Source organism: Ambystoma mexicanum, chromosome 9 (genome assembly GCF_040938575.1).
Source record: "Ambystoma mexicanum isolate Mex_15411 chromosome 9, UKY_AmexF1_1, whole genome shotgun sequence".
NCBI classification, from domain to species: domain Eukaryota; kingdom Metazoa; phylum Chordata; class Amphibia; order Caudata; family Ambystomatidae; genus Ambystoma; species Ambystoma mexicanum.
In genome coordinates, this window is record NC_090931.1 from 630,140,020 (window position 1) to 630,160,549 (window position 20,530).

General features: G+C 48.9%; 1 protein-coding gene across 3 annotated transcripts in view; it reads right to left on the bottom strand.

Annotated features, from left to right (window-relative positions):
* SUPT6H (SPT6 homolog, histone chaperone and transcription elongation factor) overlaps window positions 1-20,530 on the bottom strand; it is a 1,195,112-nt gene that overhangs the window by 477,252 nt on the left and 697,330 nt on the right. The gene's annotated exons all lie outside the window — the stretch shown is intronic.

Consider the following 20,530-nt stretch of genomic DNA (forward strand, 5'->3'; position numbering starts at 1 on the left):
AGATTTCCCCAGGTGAACCTGGGCTGTCATTGTTGCAGAGTGCCCAGGGAACAGGCGTGTCCGTCTTGATGGCCTGGAGGGATTCATCGACTGCCTTCCCCAACAGGTTGTCTCAGTCGAACAGCATGTCTAGAACCCTCGTATGGATCTCCTGTCTAAAGTTGGTGCCCTTGAGCCACCCATGACGGCGCAGGAAAACTTTGTTTCCCATCTGGCGATGTCCAGGGCCACTGTGATAGCGTGGTCCAACGCCACCTCGCCTTCCTGGAGGATGTCCAATGCCTCGTCCCGCTTGTTATCCGGGACAAACTCCAGGAGCCTTGACCGTTGGCACCGCAGAGTAAATGACCTTTCTACCCATGGAATCCAACTTCTTCCCCTCGTTGTCTGGAGATGCGGATGAAGAAGACGCTGAGCTGGACGATTTCTTCCTGGCGGCAGCCGAGACCACCGAGTCCGGAGACTGTTGATATCGCAGGCACTTGGGTGCAGAGTACGGCACCCTGTACTTCTTGTCAAGCCTGTCTCGTTTTGCTGGGGCTGAGGCAGTGTCAGGAAATGGAATTGGGGCAAGCCTCGGCGACCGTACCATAGGAATTAGCTGTGAAAGCTGAGGAAACTACATTTCCCAGTAGGCTGAGGGGGCTGGAGTAGTTCTTCCCTCCTCGTGCCATTCAGCAGCTGGGGGTAATTGAGACAGCTATTAAACAGTTGGCTGCCCGTGCACTGGTGCTGATTATGCAGCACGGGCGGCCACGGCGTGTCGGAGCAGCAGGAGAAAATACGGCATGCTGATCTTCACATGTACTTATTGAATGAGGAGAAAGCCGCGATGCCGTTCGAACTCTCTGTTATGAGTAACAGGAACATTGCATTCTGTTTCCTGCCGCGGCAGTGAGAGTTTCTAGTTCACGGCGGGTGACTGCAGCATTTCAAGAGGTCCGGATGCGCTTGTGAGCCACCCGGACACACAGATAAGTGTTTTTCTTCTTATGGTTAAATGACACGGGAGTGTCTGATTTATTTAGAGTCTGGCTGCAATGAAGCTGGTATGTAATGTCCACGGGCAACGCTCTTGATTTCCCTGGACATTTTTGTTAATATGTATTCCGCTATGCGTTCCGCAGTCCTTTCTTAGGAACTGAAACTCCTTGAAGTACAAGAGCACACCTTTCATTTACGTCCATACAGTGTGTGGAGAGTATTGTCACAGTCTGTGATGTTCATGTTGCCTGCATACAGAGGGCAGAGTCTTGTCACAGTCTCTGTGAAGTTCATGTGCCTGCTTAAAAAAGGGCAGAGTTAGTTTCACGTTTGTCTGTTGCTTTGCTAGCCCAATGGGCCATGTGTTCACGTTTGTTCATCATGGAAGCAGCTTTCTTGTTTGTGTCATTCCGCTTGCTATTACTGTGGGGTCATGTCATTGTTGTCATTTGTGGCCATCTTTCATGTTTGGTGTAATATGCAAAATCAGGTTTCAGGATGAGGTTTAGGAATACCATGCATAATTCTGAAATAGGTGGAGGATCAGGAGTAGGTATTCAGAATTCATGGTATTAGTAGGTTATGTGGAACAATTGTGAATTGTATGTTATGTCCCCTTCTTTCCTTTGTCTATCCACCCACTTTCCCTAATTCCTTCTTTCCCCCCAATGGCTGCCACGTGGTTCTCTGTGATTATATTTAGACCCCCGTGCCAACCACAGTGGGAGGGTCGATTCATTCGGCTTCTGTACTTCAGGAGAGGTCGATCCCCTATTATCCCTTACGGTATTTGACAGGCAGGGTTCCTCAGCAGTGCCAGCCCCTCATCCCAAACTTCATCTAGGAGCAGGACCGAAAGGATGGTCTTCCTCTTTGCCTCCCGGCGCTGATACAAGAAACTTTTCGTCTTTTCCTCCGGTGTAAATTGGAAAACTGATGCCCAGGCGATCATGTAATGGAAAGATCCCACTTTGTCTGGTGGATAAGCTCTCGGCAGATGTGATGGAGGTGGAGGGGGAGGGGGAGTCTCCCATCCCGGCGTCGTCATCCGTGCCCATTGTCGCAGTGTCCGATTCTATCCCCCCTAGGGGGGAGGGCAGTGATGGCTGGCATGGAGGTGTGGGATGTCGTCTCCTTTGCCGGTGGTTCCCCCGGTGTCAGTGGCCGGCACTGGAGGCAGAGCCCAATGCATCCCCCATGCTCCTCAGTTGGTGGAACCTGCTGGCAAACTTCTGGCATTTGGAGTTCGCCGTTGTCGCAAACAGATCAATCAGGGGGCTGACCCACTTGATGAAGATGTGGTTTGCCCGGTCCTGCCGAAGATCACACTCGTGGCAGGAGCGCAACTCCCTGCTGAGGGAGTCGGCAATGGTATTCTTGACTCCCACCAGGTGAAAGGGGACGAGGAACATCTCTTGTCCGACAGCCCAGTGCCACAAGTCCTGTGCCTCTTTGGAGAGCACTGCGGATCAAGTGCCCACCAGCTTCCTGATGTAGAACATCATGGTGGCGTTGTCAGAAAAGATACTCACCACTTTGCCCTTCAGAGAAGGAAGGAATGACTTGAGGGCCCAGAACACTGCCTGCAGCTCCAGGATATTGATGTGAAGATCCTTCTCCTCTGACTGCCACAGGCCACTGATGGGCAGATGTCCGGTGTGGGCTCCCCAGCCTTCCAGGGAAACATCTGTGGTAACTGTCTCCTGGTATGTGGGGGGGGGGCTTTGGAACACTGCCCCAGGCGACTGAGTGAACGCCCCACCACTATACTGCCTGACTGAACTCCTTGTCAAGCTGGATCTTGTCTGTGAAGCATCAGGATACCTGAATACAGGAAGCATCCAGGAACTCCAGAAAAGGATGCATCCATAACCTGCAATGCCGGATAAGGTTGCTGCAAGACATAATGCTGATAATTTACTTGATGGTCCGCACTGTGGCGGTCTTTAGTGACAACATTTGTTGCACTTCCCCAGAATGGCCGCAACCCTCTCCTCCGAAGGCGATGCTAGGCAGGAGACTGTATTGAGTCTGGCTCCTAGAAACAGCGCTTTCTGCAATGCCGTCAAGCAGGACTTCAGATAATTGATGGAGAATCCCAGATCCATCAGCAGCCGGACGGTCGTCTATATGTGTTCGACAGCAAACTCCCACGATCTGGTCCGAATGAGCCAGTCGTCCAGGTACGGGTACACGTGTATCCCCCCCGTAGACACAGATACGTCATCACCGGTGCCAGTTACTTCGTGAACACCTTGGGGGCTGACTTCAGGCCAAAGGGAGAGGGCCCTGAACTGGTAGTGCCGTCCCTGCACTACAAATCGTAGGAGCTTTCGGTGCTTCTTGTGAATGGGGACGTGGAAGTAGGCGTCCTCCAGGTCCAGTGACGTCAAGTTGTCTCCTCCTTACAGTTGGCTAAGCAAGTGCTGCAACGTGACCATCCTGAATCTTTTGGACTTGAGCCACTTGTTGAGACGCCGCAAGTCTAGAATGGGAAAGTATCTGGAGTAGACTATGGAGCCCCGCAGTAGTCCAAGAACCAGCTCCATCGCCCGCTTCAGCAGCATGGCCTGTACCTCCTCCAAGAGTTGAGAGATGTGCTGCTCCTGCCAGGCCACAGGAGTGATCTGTGGCCACCTATGCTGAAACTCCAGGATATATCCCTGGGCGAGAGCGTCCAGCACCCATCTGTCAGTGGGTATTATCTTCGACTCGCTGATGAATCCAGTCAGCCGGCCTCCCATGGGGTGCATGGGAGTGGGCCCGACGTCCTGGCAGGCCCCCTGTCTTGAGGGCGACCGCGGCGCCTACCACCTCTTGAACGTAACGGCCTCTGTAGGCTTCCTGGGTTGTGGACCTGGAGGGCTGGTGGTAGGAGGAGAAACCTTTTGTCGATCTGACCAAATTTCCTCAGGAAGTGTGAAAAGTAGAGCGGTTTTGCTGGAGCGTGACCAGGGCATGGGGCATCTCTGGGGCATGGGGCAGGTATCCGTCTTGATGGCCTGCAGGGATTCATCGACAACCTTACCAAATAGGTTATCTCTGTCGAACAGCATGTCTAGTACCCTCGCCTGGACCTCCTGGCGGAAATTCATGGCCTTCAGCCAGCCTTGATGACAGAGACAGACACCGTTCCCCGTCTGCCGGAAACCTGTCTCTGCGATGTCCAGGGCTACCATGATGGCATGGCCGGAAGCCACCTCTCCCTCCTGGAAGAGAGCTATCGCTTCCATCCTCTTGTGGTTGGGAGGAACTCCAGAACCAGGCCTAGCTTGTACGACAGCTCCTTGTCATACCTGGCCAGGATTGCCAGTGCATTGGCCGCCGTGATAGTTGACGCTGAGGTGTAAATAACCTTCCTTCCTATGGCGTCCAACTTCTTCCCCTCGCGAGTCCGGCAATGGTTGCGACCGTAGGCACTTGGCCGCGGACTCCGGCACCCAGTACTTTTTATCCAGCCTATCCCGTTTGGCCGGGGCTGTGTTGGGGTTCTTCCGTAATCACTGTGGCCGTCCCCGGGTTCCCGCCAGGGTGAGGGCACATTATGCGGCAGATAGGGGGGCGTCGGATGACACTTCCTCTCCTTATCCGTTGGCTGATCGGGGACGAAGGAAAAGGGCCCTGTTGCATCCTTTTCTGGATTTCAGACACCAAAGTTTGCAGGGTCGATTGGATGTCCATGGATGCATTCCTCGGTGGAGATGGTGTGATCGGAACACTAGGCCCCGCGCCATCGTTGTCGGCGCTACAAGTCCTCTTCCGTGGACGCAACTTCCATTGCCTTGGACACGTCCTGGGACTCTTCTCCCCCCCCCCCTCCCCGCTCCCCTTTTTGGACCTTGAGGGGTCTGAGCCAGGCTCAGGGACGGCATCCTCTTCTCCGGTGTGCAAACCAGCTTTGCTACTGTCACAGTGGAGGCTCACTGCCTCAGAGGCAGAGAGACCTTGGGCGCAGTAGGGGTTACCTTCACATGGTCAGCCTCCTTCGCCTTCGTGAGAGCAGCCGACGCCAGCTCAATCGTCGACAAAGACTTCTGCCGTGCCGCTTGGGCCTTCTCGCGCAGGTTGGACACCTTTTCCTCAGCCCTTGGCTTCTCTCACAGCTTGGCCGGTTTGGACGATTTCCTTTTTGAGGAGGAGCTTCATCGCTGGCTGGCAATGGAGGCTGATGCTGAAAGCTCCCTGCCAATAGCAGGATCAGCTTGTGCAGCGACCCCGATGTAGCTGTACTTGCAGTGCCTGGCCTTGTCTTGGGCTGTCGTGGATGGGGCGCCCTCAAAGAACTTATAAACCCGCTCCTCGGACCAGCCAGTCCTGGGTGAGGCATGACCCTGCTTGGAAGACAGGGCAGAGGCCTTGGCGTTCAGCCACGCCACCAGTCTACTGTGTCGATCCTTCATTATTTCCTTGAAGAAGCCGAGGCAGATCTCGCACCTTCCCTCCTTGTGGTCCGGGTGAAGACAGAGGCATTAGAGGGGTTTTTCCTCTACAAACACGTTCTGTAGACGTCTGCTGCAGGGCCTGAAAAGGGACCTTCCTTCTCCGTCATGGCCGGAGGTGCGGGGTAGGCCCAATGGCCTTCTGGAAACTTAAGACGATCTTCCCTTGAGGGGCGCAGGAATTTCACTGACAAACGGATCCCTGCTGTCGGCAGATGGAGAGAAGAGCACACAGGCTCTTTTTTGACAAAAATAGAACTTTCTTCTGTCGAAAAACAAAACAAATTTGAAGTAGCTCAAGGAGCAAAATCTCGAGGACTGCCAAGACTGAAAAGTGCAGTAAAAATCTGAAGATGGCTGCCAGAGGAGGGGCTTAGAGAGAGGACTGTCATTGGCTGGGGGCAGTATGACCCAGAGGACAGTGATTGGTTTAGAGGAGAAATACAGTTTGTAAGTGAAAGTGAAACTTTTTTCTTTTACTGAGGATTCCCAGCCTGATAGGGAATATTCATCCAGCTATTGAGACAACTCTTTTGCGATATAATCCACTAAAACAGGCAGATCTAAGACTGCTGTAACCACCTAGGCACCCCAGAAAACTTTTAAAATAAGGGTGCAAGGTAGATTAATGTATGCACCAAGTACTTTGAATCTGGGCAGTTTCAAAGAACACAAGCTGTCGATAAATGTATATATGTGTTACTTCCAAAATATCTATTTGCTTTATTTATGTTCTATGTTATGCTTTTGATTCTCTTCGAAACATTCATGTTTAAGTTGTATACTGTGTTTTTCACCACTGTTCAAATCACACTAACTTTAGGAAGATAATATGTCTAATGTGGTTTCGTTTAAAGCACTATATGTTTTGGTATGTAATTCTAAATTTTGTTTATATATGCAAGTGTCTACAAGAAAATTACACTTTTGCTTTAATACAATCTATTTTCATCCACAGCCCCTTGTGTGTATGTGGGTTTTCTTCCTGGACACTTCTTATGGGCCACTTACTTTGGGATACATTCCAACAGTAAAACTGGCAAAGGGTCCCTGACATAACAAATATGTCTTGCTTTATTCAATGACAGAATCAGGTTGAGCCTCCACCAGTAGCAGTACTACTTTTTCTGTACTAGGGAATATTATGTTAGGTTATGTTATTTTGCATTTATATAGCGCCTTATATACCATTGGTATGGTCTGAAGGCGCTGGTAGGTTGAACGCCCTTGGGAACCGAAGTTCAGATCAGTAGAGAGTCAAAGGTGCGTGTAGGCACCGGATATGTGTGCAGCTCATGCGATATTCGTGTGATAGCTGCTTCTTAGCGGTAGGTGTGGTGGTTGAGAGATCAGGAGAATGCGTTTGTTCTGCCAGGATTTGTCCAGAACGGATGTGGCTGCGTTAGACCTGAGGAGAACGCCTGGGTGGGGGGTGTGAAACCAGCAATGTTTACTTGGAGTGATGTGGAGTAAGCGGCGGATGTTGGTATGAGAACAGTTATACCAAATGGTGTCATAGTATCTTTGTGTTCTAGTTGAGTGGTGATGTAAAGGAGAGAGTAAGCGTGGTGGTGTGATATGATGGGTTTAATGCTCTTTCAAACGTTCTCTGCATTCCAAACCGTACTATATACGTCATGCAACTCTATGCGCTCCAGTCCATTCCGTGCGCTCCTATCCACTCCATGCACCCCCCTCTGGTCTATACACTCTGGTCTGCTCCACGCACTCATGCATTCTAGTCCGCCCCACGCATGCACTCTTGTCTGCCGCGCCACACACTCATCCCGCTCCACACATTCTTCCCGCTATCCACACTCCTGCGCTCCACATACTCATCCGCTCCACATACTAGTCTGTTCTACATGCTCATCTGGTGTACGCTCATCTGTTCTGCACATTCATCTGGTTTACTTACTCCTGCGTTCTACTTGCTTCTCTGTATTTACGCACCCAGCCGCTCTACACACTCATCCGCTCAACATGTTCATCTATTCAATACACTCATCCTAGATATTCATTCGATTTCCACAATCATTCGAACTATATAGTTATCTGTTCTTCCACTCATGCATTCTTCCGCTCAGCGCATTCATCTGTTCCACCTGCTTCATTCATTCTAACTATTTCATCCACGCCATTCACTTCGTTCATTCCTCATGCATTCTGTCCATTTCAGGAGTTTAAATCTCGTTACTGTTTCCATATGATTTACTTCTTATTAACCATTTCACTGCTTTGATGTAGTTTATTTGTTTAATTCTGTTTGTCCTAGTTTATATTAGGGGTTATCAGCTGTCAATTTCTTGCATCAGGTAGTTTGTTGGATTGGTGTCGTTGAGTTGCTGTTAGTCTGTTTTGGGTTAGTTTGGTACGGGTTGGTTTTAGGGAAAGAGCCAGGTTTTCAGTAGTTTGCGGAAAGACGTAAAATCCTCAGTTAGGCGGATGTGGGGAGGGAGTGAGTTCCAAAGCATGGGGGCCAAGGCGGAGAATGATGATCCGCCTAACCTGATTGAGTTTGTCTTCGGTATGATTAGGAGGCCGGCTGAGCTTGATCTTAGGGTGCATGGGGGGTGATAGGGTTTTAGCTTGTCTTGAGGATATTGAGGCCCAGTTTTATGCATTGCTCGATGTGAGAAGCATAAGGTTTTGAAGGTCACCCTTCGGGCTACTGGAAGCCAGTGCAGCGTCTTAAGGGCCGGGGAGATGTGGTCTCTTGGGCCGAGCGCAAGTAGCAATTTGGCTGCCACATTTTGTGCTCTTTGGAGTTTATTCAGTTGGTACGGGTGGATTCCGAGGTATGGGGGTTTGCGTAGTCCAGTCTTGATATAACGATTGATTGGACTGCGGAGAGTCTGTTGGGAAAGGAGAGATATGGAAAGATGCGCCTAAGGGTTTTAAGGTGGTAGTGGCAGGACTTTGAGACGTTGTTGACTTGGCGCGAGAGTGTTAGGTCAGGATCAAGGGTGCATCCAAGATTTTTCACTGAGTTGGAGGGGGTCGGTGAGTTGCCCATGGCGGATGGCCAGGGTAGCGGGTGCGGAAGAAGTTCTGAGTTGCCACATACCATAATTTCCGTTTTGGAGGGGTTTAACAAGAGGTGGCTTTGGGACATCCAAAGTTCAATGTCAAGGAGGCAGGATGCCAGGTCAGGTCGGGAGTTGGGTTTTGAGTTCAGGAGTTTTAGAATTAATTGAGTGTCGTCAGCGTAGTTGTAACACAGGATGTTGTGTGAACGAATTATTGGTGGGAGGGTGATCAAATAGAGATTGAATAGGAGGGCGGATAGGCATGCTCCTTGTGGGACTGCCGTGTCGACTGGTCGGGCTTGGGAGGAATAGGTGGAGTATCGTTATTTGGTACCCATCTTTGAGGAATGAAGCTATCCATTTAAGAGCGGTTCCACAGATTCCTAGGGAGTGGAGGCGGTCTAGGAGGATTGAGTGATTGATTGTCTCAAAAGCAGCGGATAGGTCAAGAAGGATTAGAGCGGCGCATCCCGCGGAGTCTGCCGTCATTTTAAGGTCATCCCAGATTGAGGTTAGGGTGGTTTCAGTTCCGTGACGGGCTCTGAAACCTGATTGTGCGGGGTCTAGGAGGTTGTTGGCTTCGACAAAGGCATTTAGTTGGGAGTAGGCGGTTCGGTCAATGAGTTTTGCAAGGAATCTGGGGTTTGAGATGGGGCGGTAGTTCTTGGGCTCGAGAGGGTCGAGCAAAGGTTTTTTAATTAGAGGTTTAACATGAACCGTTTTGAATGCGTCAGGAAAGATACCAGAGGATAGGGAGGCATTTATGATGGATCTTGCATGTTCTCTCCTGCGCAGGTGGAGGCGAAGATTTCTTTGAGGGTTGTGGCTGGGCAAGGGTCCAGCGGAGAGCCAGATGGTTTGCGGGCAGATAGAAGTTTGATAAATTGCTCAGGAGATATTGGACTAAAGGATCCGAACGTTGGTTGTGTAGTGGTCGCAGCCGATGGACTGGTCGGTAAGGGGGGAGTATTGTCTGGTGGATGTAAGAGAGCTAGTTTGGTGGCTAGAGTATTTGTTCTTTCGAGAGCCATGGTGTAAAAGTGGAGGGAGAGAGAGTCGCACTGTGATTGTGAGGTGGTCGGGATGGAAGCCGGTTTGGTGAATTCTGAAATGATTTTGTGGAGTTCTTTGCTTGGATTTTTGCAGTTTAGGATTCGGGCGTTGTAGTGGGCTTTTTTTGCTTTCCGGATTTCGGCCCTGTACTGAGAGACAAAACCCAGGAGAGCAGGGCCACCAAGGTGGCCCTGCTTTCCTGGGTTTTGTCTTTCTGCCATTTGCGTTCTAGGTATTTATATAGTTGTTTAGTGGTCTTCAACTCAGGAGTGAACCATCTGGGGAAGGGCCACGGCGGGTTGATGGTTTGCAGGGGGGGGGGGGGTGAGCCGCATCAGAGATGCGTTGAGCCACGAGTCAAAGGCGTCAGGGGTTAGTTGTTTATTTAGTTGGCAGGTAGGTGGTGGAGACTGGAGGAGTGTGTCGGCTAGGTCCGGCACGACTATTAGTTTTCTCCAGCATTTGCGTACATTCGGAGGTTCAGATTCGAGTACGGGAAGGGGGTCGGGTGAGCGAATGGTGAAAGAGAATGAAGTGATCGGACCAGATGATAGGGGTGGGTGGGTTTAAATTAATCCGGGTGTTGGAGCTAAAGACAGCATCAAGAGTGTGTCCTTTATAGTGAGTTGGGCCATTTATGTGGGGTTGGAGGTTAATCGCGTCTAAAACGTCAACCAGAGAGTGCGTCATAGGGTTGGTGGGGATGTCGAGCCATATGTTGAAGTCTCCAAGAAGGGTGCGATTGGGATGGTTTAGTTGAAGGGTGGCAATGGAGTCGCAGAGGTTGTTTGAGAATTGTCCATCGTAGCCAGGGGGTCAGTAGATTATTAGGAAGCTATGTGAGAGCGACGGGCAGAGGGATTGTTTAATGGAGATTCTCAGGAAGGAATGGAAGGTTGGTTGTCGATGATTGAGGCGCGGAAGAGAGATTTGAAGACGAATGCTACTCCCCCTCCTCTAGAGGGACGGTTCAGTGGGATGAGGGAGTATTCAGGGGGGAAAGGCTTCATTGGCGATTGGGGCGAAGTCGTCGGAGAACCAAGTTTCAGTGATGAAAACCAGGTCTGGTTTGTCAGAGGCGAGGAGGTCAAAGATGCAGTGTCTGTTTTTTGCTACGGATCGGGCATTAAATAGGATGCAGTTCACATCGGCAGACGTGGTTGGTCTCGGGACTGGAGCGGAAGGGGGTGGAGGGAGTGGAAGCTGAAGAGGGAGCGTGGTAGTGTGGGTGATCATTGGGAATATTCATGAGCATGTGAATCCATGCCTGACCCCATGCTGGAGAACCTGGTTTTACTCCCCAAGAATAGCGGACTGCCACCATTCCGAATGTGTTGTAGGATTGATTCACCTTGACTGCATGGTGTATTCTTAAGAAGGTTACACTTTGGGTTGTAACCCATGAGTATTAAGTTGGTTTTTTTAATTGTGTTTACATTATGTTGATAGTACTTAACTTTCCTGGCGTTTATCTTCTGCTACTTTAAATAAACCCTTTATTTTTACACTACATAGTGTTTGTGTTTCTTTGGATCAAATGTATGCTACAATTTCTTTGTACCGAACTACAGCCCTCTCTCCCTCCTAGATGAGCCTGGCTGCTTTGTCCATCATACCCACATTCTCGTGTGGAACAGCCTTCTACTAAGAGTGGAGCTTATGTACTGCCTTAGATGAACTAGTTATTTACCCCTGGTAACTTTCTTTCGAATGGATGTTCGTCCCACGTATTCCTAATTTTTGATATTCGATATCCAGCTTAGGAGAAATCTTTCAGCAGAGGGCGCTGTGCGTCGATGCAGTCAACTCTGTCCTTCGAGGGTCTCCGTCTCGAGGGTGATGTCATTGAAGGTGTATTTATTGCACACGCAGGGTTACCAGACATTTGGTCGAAAAAAATTGGTCGACCAGACAAATGGTCGAACCAATTTGGTCGAAAACCAAATGGTCGAATTTTTTTATAAAACCATTTTTGTAAAAAACGAAAACCCGAAAAATAAATATATAATTAAAAACAAAAATTCGACCATTTGGTTTGAGACCAAATTGCGTCGACCAAATGTCATTCGACCAGTTTTAGGTCGACCAAATGTCTGGACACCCACACGCAGCACCTGTTGGCTTCAGTTCTGTTTTTTTCTTTTAGTAGAACTACCTGCATATCCACGGGTTTGACCGTACTAAGCTTCGAAGGAGCGAAAGCTGTAATAGCATGGAAAATTCTACTGTGGGGTAGGCTGGGATGGGAATGAGGAAAACGTAGGAGGAACATCCAGTTGAAAGAACATTACCAGGGGTAAGTAACTTGTTCTTCGAATGGATTGTGTCCTCTCCCAAAGCAGTGTTTGTTTTGGTGGAGGGAGTAATCATTTCCTCAATGGTTTCCGTGAACTGAATGGAGGACAGCTTTTCCAAAGCTTTCATCCTGATTGAGGGAAGAATCAAGGCAATAATGCTTAGTGAACACATGTTTAGTAGACCACGTAGCTGCCTCACAAATGTTTTAGATAGGAACACCTTTTAGCAGAGCCGAAGAGGTAGCCATGCCCCTGGTGGAATGGGCACTCAAGCCTTCTGGAGGATCTTTGCCCTCCAGCCCGTAGCATTCTGAAATTGCTAGAATGATACATCTAGTTAAGGTCTGCTTTGTCGCAGCCTGAACCACTGTAAAGACCGGGCGGTGTATCTGTACTCCTGCGCTCTATATGGCAGAAGAGAGGCACAGAGGACCCCAGCTTAGATTCTCTATTGAGATTCTCTATTGCGGTAGCAATGGACGAGCAATCAAGGACTAGCTTCTCATAAGTATTAAGTTGGTTTTTATAATTGTGTTTACATTATGTTGATAGTACTTAACTTTCCTGGCGTTTATCTTGTCCTACTTTAAATAAACCCTTTATTTTTACACTACATAGTGTTTCAGTGTTTCTTTGGATCATATGTATGCTACAATTTCTTTGTACCGAACTACAGCCCTCTCTCCCTCCTAGATAAGCCTGGCTGCTTTGTTCATCCTACCCACATTCTCGTGTGGAACAGCCTTCTACTAAGAGTGGAGCTTATGTACTGCCTTGGATGAACTAAATGATGCTTTCGGATCGGGTCAAAGCAAATGCCATAACAAATCATCTTCTTCCACCTGGGCTTCAAGGATAAGCTTCAAGTATCAGCTTCTGAACGAATTCTAGCAATGAGAGGCCCCTACATATACTGTTCTGTCTCATTCATTCTGTTGGGTCACACTCAGGCAACCAATCACTCAGAAGGGCATACAGGCAGCCAATCAGGCATACAATGCATTCAGGCCATACTCCTCCCTCTCGGACACTCGCAACAAGGAATGTGTATTGGGACAAGTACCCAGCTATTCAACACTACACACTGCATTCATACCAGTTTCGGACAGGGCTGTCTCAGTCGTGTTTCATACCAGAAATCAGTCATCCACAACAAGAAGTGCATATTGGTCACACACTCCATTCACCCATGTCCCACCCACAACATACAGTCACTGGGAAGGCTCCAGCCAGTCTGGCCTGGACTTCCCCCACAATACCATATGTGGAAATGCCACCCAACAGCCAGTCAGGGGTAGGGGACAGAGTCAGGGCTTCCCAGGTCTTTGGTAAAACAAGGAAACAGGCAATAGAAAGCAAGGGGCCACAGGGGCCATCTTGTTTCCTATAAGGAATCACTGATTCCAATGGCAGGGCCTGGGTATCCCCAAATTGGAGGATACTCAGAGCACCTGTCAAATTCAGCATGGAGCTGCCACCAGCCCATACCCTGCTCTGTGGGCCACACACAGGTGCCCAAAAACATACACTAAGGGCACAGGGTTGTACCCCCACGCATGGGTGCCATAAGGGTATCCCATGGGTCTGTACACCAAACCAAAAATAGGAAGAGGTTCAAATGGTGCACACAAGAAATGTTAACACCAGATTAAGGTCCCAAACTGGAACCTGGAAAGGAGATGGAGGGGAACACATTAGTGAGTCCCTTCAGAAATTGTGTTACCAGTGGGATCTTAAAATATGAAGATACCTCATACGAGCGCTTAAAGATGGCTAGCGCCTCCAAATAGCCTTTAATTGTTCCAAGCTAGGTATAGTAGAAAAGATAACACCTCTGGTGTTTTGCATAGTAAAGGGTCTATTATTCTTTTGCTTGCACCAGCTGCAAAATTTGTTCAAACGGTACAAGGACTTAGTTGCTGGCCTTCTGGCCGAAAGCAAAATCTCCATTACGTCACCCGTGAGGTCCCAATACTTGGATCTCAGCCTCTCAGAAACCATGCATGAAGGTTGAGAGTCTTGACCTCTGGAGATGGAGAACCCAACCCCCCTCTCATGAGAGAAGGCCCTCTCTTTGTGGAAGAGGTATTGGAGGGCAGATGAATATGTCCAAAAGTTCCAGGTAACACGTCCTCCTGGCCCAATCCAGGGCAATTTGGATCATGAGTTTCTCAAACGTTCTCAACCTGCTGATCACGTGAGGAATGACTGTGACTGGAGGAAACGCGTAAATGAGTGGAAACTCCCAGTCCACTACGAACGCATCCCCTAGAGCTTCTCTTGGGAGAAATTCCCTGGAGCAGTACAGTTTGCACTTCCGGTTGTCACTGGTCGCAAACAAATCCACTTGAGGGGTTCCCCAAAGGGCGAAGATATCTTGAAGGACTTCCTCAGCTAGTTCCCACTTGTGGGAGACTGTGCTCTGCCTGCTCAGAGCATCCGCCGCTGTGTTCTCCTCTCCGGCTAGGTAAACTGCTGATAGGGAGATTCCTTCTTGAATTGGCCAGTACCAGAGCTGCATTGCCTCCCTGCACAGTGGTAGTGACCCTACCCCACCTCTTGTTGAGGTAGTACATGGCCACTGTGTTGTCCGTCATTATTAGGAGATTCTTTCCCAGTACAGAGGGCAAAAAGAAATTCAGTGCAAGTCTAATTGCACTCAGCTCCAAAAGATTGACGTGTAGTTTGGCTTCCGATGGAGACCAACGACAGCTGATTGTCAGATCGTTGGCGTGGGCTCCCCACCCCATGAGTGAGGTGCTCGTCACTACTGTTATCTCTGGCCATGGTTGCCAAAAAAGGTTCTCCCTTCAGAATGTTGTCCTTGCAGGCCCACCACAGGAGATCCTGTGCACCCTGCTTAGAACCTGAAATGTTGGCCAAGAATTGAGTCCATTGTGTTCTGAGAGCCCATTGAAGGCATCTCATCCTCAGGTGAGCCTCTGGCACCAGAAAAATGCAGGATGTCATGAGGCCGAGCAACCTCAAAGTTGAAGGTCAGAAGACGCTGGGCACTCAAACCTGGAAACCATTTATAGAATGTCTCGAGCCCTCACCTCGGTTGGCGAGCTCATTCCCAAGGATGTATCTAGCACGGCCCAATGAGTTGGAGCTTTTGAGATGGTGTCATATGGGACTTCTTGTCATAGAGGGAGAAGCAGAGTCTGTGAAGAGAGTGGCCGGTTATGTTCAGATGATCCAGTGCTTGTTCGGGAGAACGCGCCCGGATGAGCCAATCGTCCAGGTAAGGGTAGACGTGAATTCCCGCCCTCTCCTGAGACTCGCTGGCCCCACCGCCATCAGCTTAGTGAAACCCTCAGGGCGGAGGTCAGCCCGAAAGGCAGAACTCAAAACTGATAGTGAGAACCGCCAATGGAGAACCTCAGGTACTCTGTGCTTTAGATGGATTGACACATGAAAATAAGATGTAAATAAGCATTCTGAAGGTCCAATGACACCAACCAATCCTGGAGTTGGAGGGCCTGAAGGATCTGAGAAAATGTGACCATCTTGAACTTGTCCTTTCTAAGGGACTTGTTTAAGTAGTTCAAGTCCAAGATGGGTCTCAGTCCCCTGTCCTCCGTGGGTATAAGGAAATATGGAGAGTGCCATCCTTTCTTCCTCTCCGCTACAGGTACTGGTTCTCTAGCGCCTTTCTCTTAACAGGGTAAAAAATTCTTGCACAAGGAGCAGATCTGGAGTCGTCAAAGAATGGCTCCCCGGTGGATGGTTCTGAGTTCTCTGAATGAAGGGAAGGCAGTAACCTTGGGCTATGGTTTCCAATGCCCAAGCATCCGAAGTAATGTCTCACCATTCTTTCAGATGCTGAGACAGTCTGCCTCCCCCTGGGGTTTCGTGACTCAAGACCCGAGAGAGGTTTTGAGGCGGCTGAAGCAGAATCTGTTGGTAAGGATGCTCCTGCTGGAACGGGCATTGCACCTCTGCCTCGTCCACCAATCATCTTTGGCCTCTTTGACCAGCAATTCATCTCACTCTTCCAACAGAGCAGTAGCGAAAAGATAAACCCCTCCAAGGCTGTCCACTGGGGTGAAAGGGCTGAGGCTGCCTAAAAGCGGCACCTAAATATGTGTCTGGTGCCTTCAAAGTCTGCAACTTCTCAGGGCTTTTGTCAGCCTAGCTGCCAAAAAGGTGACACCTGTCAAAAGGCATGTTAATGAGTCTGGATTGCACATCCGGCGAAAATCCAGACTTCCTCAACCACGCAAATCTGTATTACGGTGCTTGTTGCCATGCTTTTTAAAGGCACATATGGTGTTGGCTGACTTCAGTGCCATGCTCCCTGCAGAACATACTTTCCTTGCCCATGCATCTACTCTCGTCATCCCTATCTGGAAGGATGGTTGGGTAAGCTGCCTGTTTTGAGGTTCCCTGCACCACCAGACTATCAGGGCTGTGGTGTTTTGACAAGTAGTTAGGCTGTATTTTTTTTCTCCAAGTTTTTGTTTACTGGCGGACTGGACTCTGGCGTCTCCCAATTGGCCGTCACCCTTTTTTGAAGAGCAATGTGGAATGGTAAAATGGGATTCATTTGCGGCCCCTTATCAAGGTTGTCTGTTAGATCATTCTGCTTGAATGGGAGAGTAGGTCTACTCCTTCCCAAGTAATCTACAACCTTAGACATTAACTGTCTATACAATGCATCTGCATGCTCCTCAGCTTCAGATTTACCAAATTCTAGCTCTGGTTGTAAAGTGTCCACACTGCAGTTGTCAAAGGTCTTTTAGCCTGGACTCCTCTGATATAAAACTATCAGGCACATTTGGTGTACCATATTGTAGCCCAAATGGCGCATCGTTATCCGATGGCTAATTTTCCTCATCAATAGAGGTTAGTGATTTGAAATAATCCCTTTTTGGTAAAGGACAATAAGTCTTATCTGGTATGGGCATCGAAGGCATGAAAAATGTTGAACTCACCACTCAAGTCATTGTCGATATTTTTACTGAAGTCGTTTTCGGCTTCCACAGCATTGAAGGCTTTGATGGCGTCAATGGTGCCATTGGTGTCAACGACGCAGCGGGCGTCGACGATCTCAACTTATTCTTTGACTTACGGCTTGAAGGACCCTTCAATGATTTCTCATTGCAGCGAGGCCTCCAAGGCTCTCGAGGAGGATCTGGCCTTCATCCCGGACGTGCGTGATTTGGCTCGAGCCCTTTGTTTACCGGCTTTAGAAGGGACGGTAGGAGCATGGCTTATCAATGGTTTTTGCTTCTCAAATATTTTAAGCATTTCTAACTTAAATGCTTCCCACTCGGCAGGAGTGCAGGCCTATGTGGGACAGGATATAGCTCTCTCAGGAGGAGTCCGCCAAAGAATTTGAAGTGGGCGACCTGTGGAGCCTCTTCAACTTCCTTGATGACGATGTGTGGTGGGAGGCACTCCTCGACCTGGACCTTTTCACCTTCCTTCGAGGAGTCGCCTCTCGCATCGTCTGAAGAAGGTTTCTTCAACGGGGTAGTTGATGGGGATTTCTTGGGGTTTCTACCCAACGCCAATTTCCCCTTTTTGCTCCTTCAAAGCTTTCCCGGTTATCGACTGCCATTTCGAGCAGGCAGAGGTCTTGTGCTCCACACCGAGACACCATAAGCATACTCCATGTGGGTTGGTTATCGACATCTTGGAGCTGCAGTCCTGACACTTCTTGAACCCGGTCTTCGGGGTAGTAGTGTTGAAGATTAAGACTTTTTTGCGAATGAACAATAGAAGCGCACCATAGTTCTCGAAGCATAAGCTTACTCGGAAAAATGGAACTGCAGCCAACGGGCGCTGCACGTGCTATATACCTTCGATGATATCATCCTCGAGACAAAGGCCCTCGAGGGCCTGTCGACTGCATAGATGCACAGTGCCCCCTGCCAATTTCTTTTTCGGAAGCAGCTGAAGCTGGATATCAAATATCAAAGATGAGGAATATGTGGGAGGACACAATCCATTCAAAATGGTTTTAATGAAGTCTTTGTATGACTTTAGAAAAACTGTCCTAACAATTAGGTTTTGAGTAGGTTCAGGTTAATGTTATGTTAATGTTAAAGGACATTTGTAGCGCACACTATCACCACTGGAGTGGTCCCTTGGCGCTCTGGAGGCTCTGAAACAGGAGGGGAGGTTGAGTTAGTGGGAGGAAGCAGGCAAAGTGCACGAGAGCATTGATGTGCTGTTGGCGGCCTCAGCCCGGTGGGTCCGTTGGCTGGGCCTGGGGTGCTTGCGGCGGTAGTCTTCGTGTACTGTTGTGCAAGGCTATGTGTAATTTTATTTTGTTGTTGCAGTGTAGTGAAGTTTGTGCGGTTTGTTGTGCTGTAGGTTTTGGTAGTGTTTGGTTTGGAGTTTGAGAGGTGTATGCAGAAAGGTAGATTCTTAGTAGGGGTTGGTTAGTTTGCGTCTCTGTCCTGAATTGAAGCGCGTCTTGCGTGGTCTCCCCTGTTTCGGCTCTGTCCTGATCTGGGTCCGACTGGAATACAGGTTCCTTACTCCTCTAGCTCCCGCCTCTAACATGCTCTCTCATAGCTCCCCTCATCTTCCATTCATACTCCTGTGGCCATTGCACCAACCTCTCAGGTAGAGGAGTGATTACCAATATCTCAATAATTCCACACCCATGTGGTACTTGGCGGTAAATAATTAAGGGACGGGCGAAAGTGTTGGTGGGATTGTCTGGGGTAGTTGACTCAGTCTCCGTGCGTATCGCCTGTGTTCCAGTCTAGCCGGTGTCACCCGTCCAGGTGCCGTGAGCGTTACTCTCTCGGGTCCGGGATGTCCGTGTCTTTTTGGTTTAGTCATCCTTTTCCAGTTTTGGTCTCCTGGTTTAATCTGTGGTGTTGGAGAGCCAGGTTTTTAGTGATTTCCTGAATTTTAGGTTATCTTCAGTGTTTCTTATTTCTTTTGGGATGTTGTTCCAGGTTTTTGCGGCTAAGTGGTAGAAGGAGGTGCCTCCAAGTTTTTTCTTATGGTATGTTTGAGTTCCAGGCGGATTTCGTTGCTTGATACGAGGGGTCTCGTTGGTTTGTAGACTGTTATTTTCTTTTGTAGGAATTCTACTCCTTGTCCGCTGATTGCCCTGTGCGTTATGCACATTGTTTTGAAGGTGATGCAATGTTTTACTGGGAGCCAGTGTAATGTTTTTAGGGCTGGAGTGATGTGGCCTCTTCTGGATAATTTGAGGAGTAGTCTTGCTGCTGCATTTTGGATCCGTTGCAATTTCTTCAGGAAGTATTCTGGTATTCCGAGGTAGAGGCTGTTCGCATAGTCGATTTTAGACATGATTAGGGCAACGATAGTGAGTGTTTTGTGTGCGAAGGAGAGGAAAGGTAGAATTCTTCTTGCCGTGTGGAGGAGGAAAAAGCATTTCTTCACTGTTGCATTTATTTGTGGTTCCAGAGTTAGGTTGTTGTCCATTACGACTCCCAGATTTTGTACCATCTTCGATGGAGTTGGTGCGTTTCCCATTTCTGTTGGCCATGGGATGGTGGTTTCGTTCTCTTGGTCTTTGGATACAATAATGATTTCTGTCTTTCCTGGGTTGATTTTCAGGTTGTTGGCATCCATCCAGTTGAAGACTTCTTTTAGACAGTCGGTTAGGGTTGGATGGTCGGCATTGGTGTCTTTGATTTTGTCGATGATCTGAGTGTCATCTGCGTAGTTGTAACATGTAATGTTGTATTTTATGAAGATTCTGATGACCGGAGTCTGATAGATATTGAAATATAGTGAGGATCCTTGCAGTACTCCGCAATCGTTGACTCGTGGAGTGGATTTGAAAGGTTTTATCCATACGGTTTCTGTTCTGTCTGCTAGGAATGATTTGGTCCAGCGTAGTGCTGTGTCTGTTATGCCTATGTCTTCTAGTCTTTTGGTCAGGGTGTCGTGAGTAACTGTTCAACACCTCTGAGCGGGGCCAACTAGTGGGGTGTGTTTTAGGGTTGGCTATGGGGCGCAGTTCTGTTTGATGCTTATTAATCAAATTGACAGCGGGTAGGAAAGAATACGAACTACCTGACTAGCTATTGGTCGCAGCGGTGGAGACCTTGTGGTTCGAGTACAGCGGTAGATGGACGAACCCCTAGGAGTGGGACAGCGGAGTGGATGGGGAGCCCCCTCTGGGTTGGGGACACGGCAGTGGGGGTGGGGGTTAGGGGGGGCCTGTGAAGGGAGAGGGACACACCTAGGATTGGAACAAAATGCTAGGTGGTGGATAGCTGGAGTGCGAGGAACCAGCGGAGGGTTGAAGTGTCTGGACTGGAGACACAGCAATCAGTCAAAGGCACCTAGATCGGCGATACCAGGGGAGTGGCAAAAAAGCCCAAGCCGTGTACAACAGTAAAAGCAGCAAAACCTTGTGTGGATCAGGCCTATACTAAGAGCTGGAGCCCCAACTTTGGTGGACATTTGAAAACTCCCTAACAGAGGGACATCAAAACAAATCTAAGAGTTAAAATTTGCAGATTGCAAACCCTGGAGATACTTGGAATACATGAACTGGCATTTGAGCTTCTGAGGATAGCTCAAATAAGGATACACAGTGCCTATTGTGTGCAGGGAGGCTCAAATACAAGGAATTCAAAATTGTATAGCTGCAGTTTGCAGTATTTTTAGAGCAGCTGCAAGGCCTGATCAGCTGTAGTAGGTGTCCCAAAAGTCTGGGAAGGAAGGAGAGTAAAATAAAGGACATGTTTGCAATGGGATTATCGTCCATGTGAAAACAAACGTG